Below are 15,287 nucleotides of genomic sequence, written 5' to 3' on the forward strand. Positions count from 1 at the left end.
CACCGTTGAACCATTCGGTACACTACTAGATATTCCATAAGACTCAAACATGGGTAAGGAATGATGCCATGTCCCAGACATGCTCTTACACTGGCTATACTCTTCAAGGCTGATGCCATGTCCCGGACATGGCCTTACACTAGCTCTCACATAACCGTGCCGATGCATGTCCCAGACATGTCTTACACTGGCTTATGTCTCGAGGTCGATGCATGTCCCAAACATGTCTTACACTAGCACTTGTCTCGATGTTGATGCCATGTCCCAAACATGGTCTTACATTGGCTCTCATATTGTGGCCGATGCATGTCCCAGACATGTCTTACACTAGCTCACACAAGTGACCCAAATGTTACAGTATGAATATACGGTTTACTTCCTAAGATTTCAACGGAAGTTCTACTATATCAATTTCATAATCAATCAATTTAGGCTATATCAATTCAATGACGATTCCAACACATATGTCAGTAATGTAGTTGTATCATTCACATACAACTTACCTCGGATTTCAAAACGTAGCGAATATACGACTTAGTCGATTTCCTTGGCTTTCCCCTGGTCTTGGTTCTGATTTAGAAATTCTTGATCTATATTAGCAAAAATACACTCATTTAGTCACTAATTACAATTAGGCAATTAAAAATTTACACCTTTGGTAAAATGACCATTTTGCCCCTATGCTCGAAAATTGATTTTTATCAAATTTCTTCGCATCTTAAGCCTAGCTGAACTCTTTTTACTCTTATAGCAACTCCAAATTCTCTCTATTTCACACACTTATCACTTATTTTGTAACTTGTGCAAAATAGTCCCTTTAGGTGTTTTTATGCTAACACCTTTCACAAAAGTTGTTTATAAGACATCCAAGACACATTCTCTTCCATAAAAAACTAGCAAATAACACAAATCATTTCATGGCAAAACCCTAAAATCTTGATCATTTTGCAAAATAGACCCCTCATTAGAAAGCTCATGTTTCTAGGGTCTCAAAAATATAAAAATCATTAAGAGAAACTATCAAAATCACTTACTTGAGAGGGCTCAAAGTTGCTGAAATTTTTGAAGCTTTCAAACCACAACAATGGCTGATAATTTTAGTGGAAAGAGATGAGAATAAAAGAAAGTTGACTACTTTTTCTATTTTAGTCAAAATAAGTCACCTAACATACCAAACTTAAAGATTTTGTCCCCTCTTTGACTCTATGGCTGGACAAGCACTTTTAAAAGGGACTAATTGCCCTTTAAAGACCCCAAATTTTTGGTTCTCTAGCTATTTGACACCTTTAGCTATCAATTTAGGACTTTTGCACTTTATGCGATCTAGTCCATTTTCGCAATTGGACTCACAAATGTTAAAATTAGCTCACCAAATTTTTATGCACTATTATAACCATGGTATGACTCTATTTTAAAAATAAAATAATTCCTCCAAATTTAGATTTTGTGGTCCCGAGACCACTATTTCGACTAGGCCCTAAATCTGGCTATTACATTTCTCCCCCTTAGGGATTTTCGTCCTCGAAAATCTTACCAGTGAATAAGTTTGAATACTGATCTCTCATAGTCTCCTCGGGTTCCCATGTGGCTTCCTCGACTCCATGTATATGCCACAAAACTTTCACAAGTGCTATACTCTTATTTCTCAACTGTTTGACTCCCGAGCTAAAATATTGACTGATTCTTCACCAGAAGTCATGTCTAGATGATCTCCACCTCTAACGGCGTAATCACATGTGAAGGGTCTGATCTATATCGACGTAGCATGGACACATGAAACACGTCATGAATCTTTTCCAACTCTGATGGTAAATCCAATCGATAGGCAACCGACCCTACTCTCTCAGTAATCTCATAATGTCTTATGAAACGAGGACTCAACTTACCTTTTCTACCAAATCTAAGGACTTTCCTCCACAGAGATACTTTTAGAATACTTTATCATCGACTTGAAACTCAATTTCCTTTCATTTCAAATCTGCATAGGATTTTTGTCAATTTGAGGTGGCCTTCAAGCAGTCACGAATTACTCTAAGGTGGCCTTCAAGCAGTCACGTATTACTCTAAATTTCTCTTCAGTCTCCTTGACTAATTCGACCCCGTGAATCTGACCCTCTCTAAGCTTAGTCCAATATAAAGGCATTCGGCACTTTTGCCCATATAAAGCCTTATAAGCTGCCATTTTCAGACTTTTTTATAACTATTATTATAGGTGAATTCAACCAATGGTAGATACTTTTCCGAACTACCTTGGAAATCGAGGACGCAACATCGTAACATGTCCTCTAATATCTGAATTACTCTCTCAGACTGACCGTCAGTTTGCAGATGGAAAGCTGTGCTAAAAATCAAGTTTGTTCCCAAACCCTTTTGTAACTTTTTCCAAAACCTCGAGGTAAATCTTGAGTCTCTGTCTGAAACAATCGATAAGGGTACCCCATGTAGTCTCACAATATCGAAAACATACAAGTTGACTAATCTCTTAAGGGAGTAGTTGATACGCACAGGTATGAAGTTTCTCGACTTTGTCAGCCTATCCACAACAACCCAAGCAGCATCTTTTTTCTTCGGGGTTACTGAAAAACCCATCACAAAAGCCATAATGATCCGATCCCACTTCCACTCAGGGACTATGATAGGCTGAAGTAGACCCAAAGGTACTTGGTGTTCAGCCTTCACTTGCTAACACACTAGGCATTTAGACACAAATTCTGAAATGTCTCTTGTCATACCCGACCACCAATACACTTTTTTAAGGTCGTTGTACATTTTCACACTGCCCAAGTGGACGGACAAACAACCACTATATGCCTCTCTTAGAATCTTCTGAATAAACTCATTTTCCTTGGGTACACAAACTCTGTCTTTAAACCTTAAACATCCGTCGATACCAATACAAAACTCGGACTCATTTTTCGTTTTACACTGAGCCATCTTAGCTTGCAATTTCTTATCACCTTTCTAAGCTTCACGAATCTCTTGTAGGAATATCATTCTAACTCTCAACTCTGCTAGAACCGAACCATCATTAGACAAAGCCATATTGACATCCATTGCTCTCAGCGCAAATAATAATTTTCTGCTCAATGCATCGGCGACCACGTTCGCCTTTCCCGGGTGGTAGTCAATTACCAACTCGTAATCTTTTATTAGATCTAACCACCTTCGTTTCCGTAAATTTAACTCCTTCTGAGTCATCAAATACTTTAGACTCTTATGATCGGTGAATACTCAACATTTCTCTCCATACAAGTGATGCCTCCAAATATTCAACGCAAATTGTAACATCCCGAAATAGGGCCTAAACAGAATAGTGGTTGCGAAACCACAAATCTGAGGTAGAAAAATTTATTTTATTATTATTTTTAGGTTCATGATATGATTGCATGATTGTGTGAAAATTTCGTGATGAAATTCTATGCATAAAGTGCTTAAGTTGAGATTAGGGACTAAATCGAATAATTTGCAAAACTTGCATTCTAGAAGTTTTTAGTATCAAATTGCTTTGGAATATTAATTAGGAGGGTTTAAATAACAATTTGACCAATTTCTAAGTTCATGGACAAAATAGGACATGGATGGAATTTTTGAAAGTTTAATAAGGAAGGGCATTTTGGTCATTTGGATATTAAATGAAATAAAAAGGGAAAAATAACACAAATTTATCATCTTCTTCATTAGCACGAAATTTCAAGGGTTCTCCATAGCTAGGGTTTGTTTCAAGCTTTCAAGCTCCATAGTAAGTGATTCCAAGCCCCGTTTTTAATGTTCTTTACGTTTTCGGAGTCCCGATAGCTCAATAAAGCTTATGCTAGCAATAATTTAAGTTAGGGTTCATATTTGGAAAAATACCCATAGGTGAAAAGTGTTTATTTTGATGTTTTATGATAGAATATGAGGTTTTAATTTATGTTAGACAACTTGTGCTACTCGGTTTTAAGTGAAAACGAGTAAAAGGGCTTAATCGGTAAAAATACCTAATAGTCATAAGTACAGGAAGTTGGTTTGTGATATGTATTATTATTATGACTTTGACCATACGTATCGGTCTGCATTGAGTTATCGTATATGATCATGAGATGTCGTCCTTATCCATTATGGTTTGTAAGTTTAATTAATCATGCCATGTCATATGTTTTGATGTGATGATATAGTTAGCTTTGTTTGTTATTGCATGATTATGGATGTGTAAGTGCTCATTTATGCCACGTTATATGTCTTTTAATATGAGTCTATGCATGGGTTTGAAAAATTTTAAATTAAATGAAATTTTATGGCTCGGTTTTCGTCATGTGTATGGTTAAGTCTGGTAATGCCTCGTACCCTGTTCCGGCCTTGGATACGAGTAAGGGGTGTTACAAAGCGTATCTTGCTTATGTGTTGAATACAAAAGTGTCTGAATTGAAAATTGAATAAGTGCCGATAGTTTGTGAATATCCGGATGTGTTCCCAGAAGAGTTGTCTGGATTGCCATCGGTTAGAGAAGTTGAGTTTGGTATTGACTTTGTACCAGGGACCTGACCGATATCTATTGCTCCGTATAGAATGGCCTCAACTGAATTGAAGGAATTAAAAACCCAGTTGCAAGAGTGAACAGATAAGGGTTTTGCGAGACTGAGTTATTCTCCCTAGGGTGCTCCAGTGTTATTTGTAAAGAAGAAGGATGGGTCTATGAGACTTTGTATCGATTACCGACAGCTCAACAAGGTAACTATAAAGAACAAGTATCATTTGCCGAGGATAGACGACTTGCTCGATCAGTTGAGAGGAGCAATAGTATTCTCGAAAATTGATCTAAGATTTGACTATTATCAGTTGAGAGTCAAAGAGTCGGATGTCCCAAAGACCGCTTTTAGGACAAGGTATGGGCACTATGAATTTCTTGTCATGCCTTTTGGATTAACAAATGCACCTACTGTCTTTATGGACTTGATGAATAGAATTTTCTGACCTTATTTGGACAAGTTTCTGGTTGTGTTTGTTAATGACATTCTGATTTATTCTAGAGATGAGTCTAAGCATGCCGAGCACTTGATGACTGTATTATAAGTTTTGAGAGATAAGCAGTTGTTTGCTAAATTCATTAAAAGTGAGTTTTGGCTTCGAGAAGTCAGATTTTTGGGACATATTGTTTCAGGTGATGGTATTCAGGTGGATCCAAGTAAGATATTAGCAATTGTTGATTGGAAACTACCAAGGAACATATCCGAAGTTAGAAGCTTTTTGGGCTTAGCTATTATTACTGAGGATTTGTTAAAGGATTTTTGATGATTGCTACTCCAATGACAAAGTTATTGCAAAAAGATGCTAAATTTTAATGGTTTGAAAAATGTCAGCAAAGTTTTCAAAAGTTGAAGGGATTATTGACTGAGGCACTGGTTTTAGTACAACCTGAACCAGGAAAAGAGTTTGTGATTTATAGCAACGCATCACTGAATGGGTTAGGATGTGTGTTGACGCAAGAGGGAAAAGTGATAGCTTATGCCTCCAGACAATTGAAACCGCACGAGAAGAATTATCCGACATATGATTTGGAATTAGTCGCTATTGTATTTGCTTTGAAAATTTGGAGTTATCATTTGTACGGTAAGAAATGTCATGTCTTCTCTGATCGTAAGAGTTTAAAATACTTGATGACTTAGAAAGATTTAAACTTGTGAAAACGGAGATGACTCGAGTTATTAAAGGATTATGAGCTAGTAATTGATTACCACCCTGGTAAGGCAAATGTGGTCACCGATGCGTTGAGTAGAAAGTCTTTGTTTGCTTTGAGAGTGAGGAATACACGGTTGATTTTGTCCGATAATAGTTTTATTCTAGCCGAGTTGAGAGCTAGACCGTTATTTCTTCAACAAATTTGTGAAGCTCAAAAATGTGACAGAGAATTGGAATCCAAAATAGTTCATTGTGAATCGGTAGTGATTTAAATTTTCATATCAAATTCGATGACTTTTTGATGTTCTGAGGTAGAATTTGTGTACCAAAGAATGGTGAACTTATTTAGAAAATTCTTCATGAAGCACATAATGGTTGTTTATCTATGTATCCAAGTAGTACAAAAATGTATAATGATTTGAAGAGAATGTATTGCTGGTCTGGTATGAAACGAGACATTTCAGAGTTTGTTTTGAGATGTTTGATTTGTCAACAAGTGAAAGCTGAAAACCAAGTGCCTTTGAGTTTACTTTAACCAATGATAGTGCCCGAGTGGAAATGGGATAGGATTATCACTGATTTCTTAACGGGTTTGCCTTTAACTACAAAAAAGAAAGATGGCGTTTGGGTCGTTGTTGATAGATTGATGAAATCAGCTCATTTTATACCGGTACGTACTGATTATTCATTTGATAAGCTAGCCGAATTGTACATTTCAGAGATTGTGAGATTACACGGGGTGCCAATGTCTATTATTTTGGATAGAGATCCGAGGTTCACTTCGAGATTTTGGAAGAAGTTACACAAGGCTTTGGGTACAATGTTGAACTTTAGTACCGCATTTCACCCGCAAACCGACGATCAGTCTGAAAAAACTATTCAGGTACTCAAAGATAAGCTCCGATGTTGTGTTCTAAAATTTGAAGGTAGTTGGGAGAAATATCTACCATTAGTTGAGTTTGCTTATAACAACATTTTTTAGTCGAGTATAAATATGGCACCTTATGAGGCATTGTATGGCTACAAGTGTCTAACACCTTTGTATTGGACTGAGCTTAGTGAGAAACAGATTCATAGGGTTGACTTGGTTAGAGAAACTAAAGAAAAAGTGAAGGTGATCCATAATTGCTTGAAAGCCGCTTCAGATCGATAGAAGTCATACGAGGATTTGAAATGAAAAGATATTGAATTTCAGACCGGTGATAAATTATTTCTGAAAGTATCTCCGTGGAAGAATATTCTAAGATTTTGCCGTAAAGGTAAGTTGAGAACATGTTTCATTGGGCCGTATGAGGTTATCAAAAGAATAGGTCCAGTGGCATATCGGTTACCTTTACAGAAAGAGTTAGAAAGAATTCATAATGTGTTTCATGTGTCGAGGTTGTGACGATATTGTTCCGATCCTTCACATGTGATCTCTCTATCAGAGATTGAGATTAAACTGGATATGACGTATGGTGAAGAATCGATTAAGATTTTAGCTTAGGAAGTTAAACAGTTGAGAAATAAAAGTATAGCCCTAGTGAAAGTTTTATGGCAATGACATGGAGTCAAAGAGGCTATGTGGGAACCTAAGGAGGCTATGAGAAAATAGTACTCAAACCTATTTTATGGTAAGATTTTTGGGGACAAAAATCCCTAAAGGGGGAGAGTTGTAACAACCCGATTTTGGGGCTAGTCGGAACAGTGGTTTCGGGACCACAAATTCGAAATAGAAAAAATTATTTTTGTTATATTTTTATGGTCTAAAGTTTTACAGAATGATTTCGTGAAAATTCTATTCGAAAATTTTGACGTTTGAGCACTCAATTTAGTCAAAAAGATTAAATTGTAGTAAGTGCAAAAGTTGAGTTCTACATGTTAAAGGTGTCCAATTAATATGGGATTTTAAATTAGATGTCACTATATGATAATTAGACCATTTGTTAAGTTAGTGGACAAAAATAGACATGAGGTAAGAGAATTTTAGTGATTTAGGAAAAGGGCATTTGGTCATTTGGTTAATAAAAGAATTAAAAGGGAAAATAAAGCCAAAATTTGCTCATCTATATTCAACCTTGGTCGGAACTTGGAAGAACACCATAGCTAGGGTTTTTTCATCTTTCAAGTTTGATTGTAAGTACATCGTAGCCCCCTTTTTATTGTTCTTTATGTTTTTGGAGTCGTATTCACCCGATCTTTCTATTTCTACCATTGTTTTCAAGTAGGGTTCATGTTTAAAATTTTTACCCATGTATGACATGCATGTATTTTAATGTTTTATGGTAGAAAATGAAAGTTTGATGTGTTATAAACAACTTTTACTAGGTGATTTTTGATGGAAATACATAAAAGGACCTATTTGTAGAAAGTTATAAAATGTGTAGTAAAGATGTGATTTGATGAAAAATGTGGGATAATATGAGTATGTATACGGTTTGGCTAGGCTTGGGTAACAAAGAAATTGAATACATTTCAATTTACGAGCCTAAGGACTAATTTGTAAAAATGTGAAAAGTTAGCGGCAAAATGATAATTTTTCCATAGTGTGATTTTCAGACCGAATTGAACAATGTGATAATTAAATAAGTTAAAATTTCTATTTTAGAGTAAGAAAGACGAGGTTCGGACCTTGATCGGGGGAAAAATAAGGTTATTGACGATTAGATCCATTTCCACTATTTTTATACCGAGGTAAGTTCTTACGTAAATAATGCATTGTTTTAATTATGTTTTGTATGCTTTACTATTGTATGAATTACAACTGACCATTGAGCGTGTTCGACAAAGTTACGACAATCTTAAAATCCCGATTGAACCTTAGGAATAGATAGGATACAAATGTGATGACATTAAGGTTACCGAGACTATGTGGAAGACCATATCTAGGATATGGCATCATTATGAGACTTTGTGTAAGACCATATCTGGGATATGGCATCGATATGAGATTTTATGTAAGGCCATAGCTGGGCTATTGGTATCGATACGAGATCCCATGTAAGACCATATCTGGAATATGGCATTGATGTGGTACTATGTGTGCAAGATACCCGAGTATCCTTTAGTATTCCAAGTGGTTCAATGGGAAATGAAACAAGAATGTCATAGTTGTGAAAGACTATGGTAAGTTGTAAATTGGTATAGGTATGTACAAGAAACTTATGCTTAATGAGCTTGATATTTGATGAATCCCTCGGTAAGGTTGTGATTGAGTAAGTTGGATCCCAATTGAACTGAGGCTGATGAAATCGAAAGTAATGCACCGGCCCCCGCTCAAGGGGTAGTGCCATCTAATAGTAGACCTCATACAGTTAGTTAGGGAGAAAGGGGCAGAGAAGCCTTTCTCCACATGATGAATGAGTACACTAACTTAAAACATGAAATTTCTTTTACCTCATGTCTATTTTTGTCCACTAACTTAATAAATGGCCTGATTTCCATATAAGGACCTTCAATTTAAAATTTCATAACAATTAGACACCTCTAGCATGTAGAACTCAACTCTTGTACTTTTTACAATTTAGTCCTTTTTGCTAAATTAAGTGCACAAGCATCAAAATTTTCAAACGAAATTTTCACGAAATCATTCCGTAAAATTGTAGACCATGAAAGTGTAATAAAAACAAGTTTTTCTATGTCAGATTCCCCGAAACCACTATTCTAACTAGGCCTAAAATCGAGATGTTACAAAGTTTATTTCATACGAGCTTAATAAGCTTTATAGCTTACATCGTTTATTTTTCCCGTGTTTTATAGTGAGTTCAAAGCTAGATCGGACTCGAGGATTTTCGGAGGCATCATCACACTATCCATCTATCAATTTGGTACTTTTGAGCTTATGTTTTGAGTATATAGCATGTATAGGGACTTAGGTCATTTTGATTATATTTGGTAATGTGTTGTGCCATTTGAAATGGCTTGTAAATACTTCTTCTTTGGTTTGTATATATATATAGCCATAAGGATTGGCTTAATTTAGTTACTTTGAATATGTATATAAATGTATGTATGTGGCTTATGTAATGAACTTGAGGTTGGCTTTGAAATGTTTGTGGGCAGTAGATATTGTGGTAGTCAAAAGATGGAAATTTTAGAAGATATATGCTTGTGAAATTAAGCATAAAGATGCATGTTTAGAAAAAACTTACATTGTTGAATTGTATAAGTGAAGTTTAGTAGGAATTGAATGGTATTTTATGGTATTGATATGTTTTTGTATTGGTTGGTGTTTGAAATGGTTTAATTGATGATTGATTGAGAGTACTTAAATGCCTATATGTGCCATGTTTTGTGTCAATTGAGTTTAAACTAGGTGAGCACAAGAATGGGTGGCAAAATTACTTGGTAAATAGCCTATTTTTGTCCACAAGGGCAGAGACACGGGTGTGTGTCTCAGCTGTGTGTGATACACAGTCATGTACATGGCCATGTATCCCTAGTTGTTGAAATTAAAAGCAAGTCAGTATGCTCTACATGGCCTCACACACGGGCAAGTGACTTGGCCATGTGGGATAAGTCAGTATACCCTACAAGATTGGCACGGCCTAGTACACGGCCTGGCACACGGGCATGTATTGCCATTTTAAAGGCACATGGGCTAGCCACATGGGCAAGTGTGTGGGTCATGTGACCCAAGTCAGAGAGTTACATGGGGTCAAACAGGGGCTGTGACACGGTCATGTGCTCCCATTTCGAATGTCCACATGGCCTGTAACACGGGCATTCTAGTGGCGTGTGAGACATATGGCTTGGCCACACGGGCATGTGTCCCCTGTTTTGAGGAAAATTTTCAAAGTTTTGTGAAAGCTTCTTAAGTTATTAGTTTCGTCCCGAACCACTCCCAAAGCATGTTTAGGGCCTAGTAGGCTTGTAATAGGGACAAATTAATTGAGATTAAATGTTTATTGTATAAATTGATTAAATGTATGTGAAAAGTAATTTAAAATATGTTGTAAACCTATTTCGGCGTTCAATATGGGTCAGGGGTGTTACATTTATTGGTATCAGAGCTACGGTTTAGTCGATTCTAGGACTAACGTAGCATGCGTGAGAGTCCAGCTATACATGCCATATATAAATTGTGATAGTGTGATGACTTCTGACATTTTAAAATGTGTTTTATATAGTAAATGGATCCTAATCGAGCAATAGCTGATGAGGTTGAAAGTAACGTGCCAGCTCCAGTTCAAGGGACAACGCCTTCTGATTCTAGACCCGTATCGGGTAGCCAAGCAGAAGAGGTTAGAGAAGCCTTCTTCCAAATTATGAACGAGTGGTTCACTTAGTATATTCGGACAAACCCAGCTGTTCAACAACCTCCACCCCACCTAATCCTCAACCGATTCTTGTAATTCCTTAAGTTGTAGAACTTCAATGACTGAATAAGCCTCCAGTTGATAAGATTTGAAAGTACAGGAGGAAGAATTCAGAACTACTATTGATGATTATCCTGAGATAGCTAAATTTTGGCTTGAAAACACTATTCATGTATTTGATGAGCTTTCATGTACTCCATGTGAGAGTTTAAAGTGTGCCATTTCATTATTAAGAGATATAGCATACCAGTGGTGGAATACATTAGTATCAGTGGTGCTGCGAAAGAGTCACCTGGGAGTTCTTTCAGATCGAGTTCCAGAAGAAATATATAAGCCAACGGTTTCTGGATCAAAAGCACAAAGAGTTTTCGCCGTATGACTGTAACTGAGTACGAAAGAGAATTTTTGTGGTTGTTTAAATATGCTCAAGAGTATTTTTCTACAGAAGAAATCATTTGCGAATGGTTTGTTGATGGGTTGAACAAAGATATTAAACTTCTGGTCAGAATTTTAAATTTGAAGGAATTTGTTGTATTAGTTGACTGGGCTTGTAAAGTCGAAGACTTTAACCGAGAAAAGAGGAATACTAATTCAGAGGCTAAAGATTCAAGAAAAAGACCGATGAGTAAACCATATCATTCTTCATCAAAGAAATCCCGAGAATTGTATAGTCGATCGAATGCATCAGTGGTATACCAGAATAGAGATCGTGGAAATCAACATGTAAGTTCTAAAGCTCAAGCAACTTCCGTATCAAGTGTTGGCAGTGTAAGAAACAATAAATCCAAGTGTCAATAGTGTGGGAGACGACATTTTAGAGAGTGCTGGAATAAGAGTAGTAAACATTTTCAGCTGGTCGAAACTTTTCAGACACTTTTCAGACCACTCGAATTTGACGTCTTTTTTCAGCAATTTTGTCAAAGGTGTTGTGATCATCGAAAAACCTTTTACAAATCGTCGGTAGTAACCCGTAACTCCCAAGAAGCTCCGAACTTCTGAAACATTTCTAGGAGGTTTCCAGTCGATAATGGCTGAAATCTTTTTTGGATCGACTCGAATACCCGAAGCAGACACTATATGTCCCAAAAAGCTGACCTCGCGCAACCGGAACTCCAATTTACAGAATTTCGCGTACAATTGATTATCATGTAAAGTCTGAAGCACGAGTCTCAAATGCTCGGCATGCTCGATCTCATCACGAGAGTAAATCAAAATGTCGTATATAAACACAACCACAAATCGATCCAGATACTATCTAAACACCCGATTCATCAAGTCCATGAAAACCGCAACATCGCTAAAAATTCGTAGTGTCCGTATCTCATTTTGAAAGCAGTCTTTGGCACGTCGGAATCTCTAACTCTCAACTGGTAATAACCGGATCACAAATATATCTTTGAAAACATTGAAGCTCCTTTCAACTGATCAAACAGGTCGTCGATTCGGGGCAACGGATATTTATTATTTATAGTGGCTTTATTCAATTGTCTATAGTCGACACACATTCTCATAGTCCCGTCTTTTTTTTTCACAAACAAAACTGGTGTGCCCCATGGTGAGAAACTCAGTCATGCGAAACCTCTATCCATCAACTCTTGCAACTGAGCTTTCAATTCCTTCAATTCGGTTGGTGCCATACGATATGGAGCTATCGAAATTGGTGTAGTCCTAGGTACAAGTTCAATGCCAAACTCTACTTTACGAATAGGTGGTAATCCCGGAAACTCTTCAGGAAACACATCCGAATACTCACAAACCATAGGTACAGTCTCAATCTCTTGTTCGGATACTTTGCTGTCTACCATATAGGCCAGATACGCTTTACAACCCTTCCTCACATATTTCTGAGCTGACATGGAAGTTAATACGGCTGATAGCCCGTTTAAATCAGTGGATACAACCCAAATTATCTCATTATTCGAACATCGCAAATCGATAGTCTTTCACTTGCAATTCACTACAGCATCGTGCACAGTCAACCAATCCATTTCAAGAATAATGTCAAACTCATCGAAGCGTAAAAGCATCAAGTTGGCTGGGAAACAGAAATCTTGAACCATCAGGGGGCATTTCCTGCACACTTTGTCGACTAGCACATATCAACCCAAGGGATTGGATACTCGAATCACGAACTTAATAGACTCAACAGGTAAAGTCTTACTGGATGCTAAAGTCTCACATACATATGAATGAGTAGAACCAGGGTCAATCAAAGCAATCACATCAGTATCAAAGAGAGTGAAAGTACCGGTAATAACATCAGGCGAAGAAGCATCCTCGCGTGCGCATATAGCATAAGCTCTAGCAGGAGAACGAGCCTCGGTTGTAGCATCTCTAGACCCTATCTGACTGTCTCTAGCATTCCCCGTATTCCTAGGTGTTCTACCTCGTGCTGTAGTAGTACTCGATTTCCCACTCTGGTTCACATTTTGTTCGGATAATCTCGGGCAGTCTTTGATAAAATGGTCGGCTGATCCGCATCTATAATAGGAGCGGTCATGAAATCTACAGCTCCCCGAATGCCATTTTCCACAATCTTGCACTCGATCCTATCCCGTCGATCATTTCCAACACTGGCAACTGAAGTAGCTCGTGTACTCACAGGGGGTCGATCGCGGTCTCGCCTGGAAAAACCTGAAGTGTTCTTTGATTGGCCTGAATCATCTCAAAATTTCTTCGATGATTGCTGAAAAGAATTTCCTAAAGATCTTTTACGAAATTCTCCAGCTTTGACATCAACTTTTCTTTTCTCCTTACTAAGTTCTTTGGCTTTGCAAGCTCACTCGACAAGTACTACGAACTCTCGTATTTCAAGAATGCCAACAAACATTTTTATATCTACATTTAGCCCATCTTCAAAACGTTTACACATAATAGCCTCAGACGATACACATTCCTGAGCATATCTACTAAGTCTGACAAACTTCCGTTCAGAATCAGTAACTGACATGGAACCCTATTTAAGCTCAAGAAATTCTTTTCGTTTCTGATCGATAAACCTCTGACTGATATACTTTTTTCGAAACTCAGTCTGGAAGAATTCCCACGTCACTCATTCTTTGGGCACAACAGAAACCAATGTATTCCACCAATAATAGGCAGAATCATGTAGCAGAGATATGGCACATTTCAGGCATTCATCAAGTGTGTAAGATAGTTCATCGAATACTCGGATAGTATTGTCCAACCAAAACTCAGCTTGCTCGGCATCATCACTGTCTGTAGCTTTAAATTCAGTAGCCCCATACTTTCTAATTCTGTCTACCGGGGGCTTATTCAACCTCATGTGATCAATCACTGGAGGTATCATAGGTGCAGGGGGTGTATTTGTTGGAAGTGGGGGTTGTGGAGCAGCCGTATTTGTCCGAATGTATTGGTTGAACCAATCATTCATCATATTATAAAAGGCTTTTCTAGCCTTATCATTTTGATTGCTTGCATTAGGTTGAGAGTCTATCGGCATGGTCCCGTGTGCGGGAGCAGGCGCTACACTCTCAACATCATCAGCTATCGCTCGTTTAGGATCGGGATCCATTACTATACAAAAAAAATGGTTTTAACTGTCAAAAATCATCACACTATCGTATTAACACTTAATGGCATGTATAGCTAGACTCATACGTGCTACGTTAGTCCTAGAATCAAATAAACCGTAGCTCTGATACGAATAAAATGTAACACCCCTAACCCGTACCCGTCGTTGGAGGGTTAAGGAGTATTACCATACAAGCACGAAATTCCATTTAACTTTATTCGAATAACTCCCGTTGGCACACTTATAAAACCGAATTCCAATTTGTTTTTTTTTCAATTATACAATATACAAAAGAGTCATCTCAAGTTAAAGGGTACATTGATTCATTCTTAAGTTCAATTCACATCAAAACATGGAAAACATTAATCGAATATCAACCACACATTCACATTAACTATCTGGAACACATATAGTAACTTAACAATCGATTTTCGCATGGCAATACATATATACATCATCAAAAAGATACTTATTTAACATCAAAAAGTCAAGCCTATACATGCCATTATCAAAGTTTAGCTATTAGAGTACCGAATGAACTTAGATAGTGTGGACAACTTCAACTTTGAGATTCCTGAGACTGTAGCTAACGAACGAGATCTATAAAACATAGAATTAAGGAGAACAGAGTAAGCATTTCTATGCTTAGTAAGTTTTAAGCAAAAAGCATAGCATTCATAAGGCTTATCATCTTTTCTTTAACCGAATGTAACCATGACTAAAATATACCACTATTGTTCATGCATGTCATTTTAAATTTTTCCTTAAACACAAATTCATATCACCTAGATAACTTCTTT

Source organism: Gossypium hirsutum, chromosome A09 (genome assembly GCF_007990345.1).
Source record: "Gossypium hirsutum isolate 1008001.06 chromosome A09, Gossypium_hirsutum_v2.1, whole genome shotgun sequence".
NCBI classification, from domain to species: domain Eukaryota; kingdom Viridiplantae; phylum Streptophyta; class Magnoliopsida; order Malvales; family Malvaceae; genus Gossypium; species Gossypium hirsutum.